At 48.7% G+C, this 745-nt stretch overlaps 1 non-coding gene across 1 annotated transcript; it reads right to left on the reverse strand.

Annotated features, from left to right (window-relative positions):
- Window positions 1-319: 319 nt before the first annotated feature.
- LOC136886916 (5S ribosomal RNA) lies at window positions 320-438 on the reverse strand. The gene has a single exon (XR_010861880.1). It is a non-coding gene; the product is annotated as a 5S ribosomal RNA (ribosomal RNA).
- Between the last annotated feature and the right edge of the window lie 307 nt (window positions 439-745).

Genomic DNA, 745 nt, shown 5'->3' on the forward strand with positions numbered 1-745 from the left:
AGAGAGAGAGAGAGAGAGAGACGACGAATAATAATAATAATAATAATAATAATAATAATAATAATAATAATAATAATAATAATAACAACAACGATGATGATGATGTCGCCGCCGCCAGGTTAGGCCGGTCACCTAGGAGGAAATGCAATACTACGCTAAGCTTCGTTCCTGTATAGCCACGGGGTCGAAGAGCAGCAAAAGGTCTAGCTAGTTTCAGACGTAACAAAAAACGTGATTTAAGCAATTTCTGCTGGCCTGAGGCAAAAGTTGAAAGTAAGTTGTCGTACTGGGACTGGGAAACTTGGTAAAAAGGGAATTGAGCCAACGGCACGTGGTGTTCCCAAGCGGTCACCCATCCAAGTACTGACCACGCCCAATGTTGCTTAACTGCGGTGATCGGACGAGAACCGGTGTATTCAACATGGTATGGCCGTTGGCGAGAGAACGGAGCTTGAAACGTCCATACGAACCGCAAAGCGAGTTTCCTGGAGGTCTTTGTGGCGCGGGGGCGTTGGCAATGGTGCAGGGGTGTGCTCGGAGGTCGCCGTCGCGGAGCGGGCGCGGGTGGTTGTCGCGCTCCGCGGCGAAACGTACCCTAACTCGACTTAACCCCACTTCTCGTAACCTAACCCCAAAAAAACGCGCGCGCTGGCGCGCGCGCGCACACACACACGGGAAGTGTCGAGGGTTGTAATAATAATAATAATAATAATAATAATAATTACTGAAGGTGGTTGTGAAGGGG

This window comes from Anabrus simplex, chromosome 4, assembly GCF_040414725.1.
Source record: "Anabrus simplex isolate iqAnaSimp1 chromosome 4, ASM4041472v1, whole genome shotgun sequence".
NCBI classification, from domain to species: Eukaryota; Metazoa; Arthropoda; class Insecta; order Orthoptera; family Tettigoniidae; genus Anabrus; species Anabrus simplex.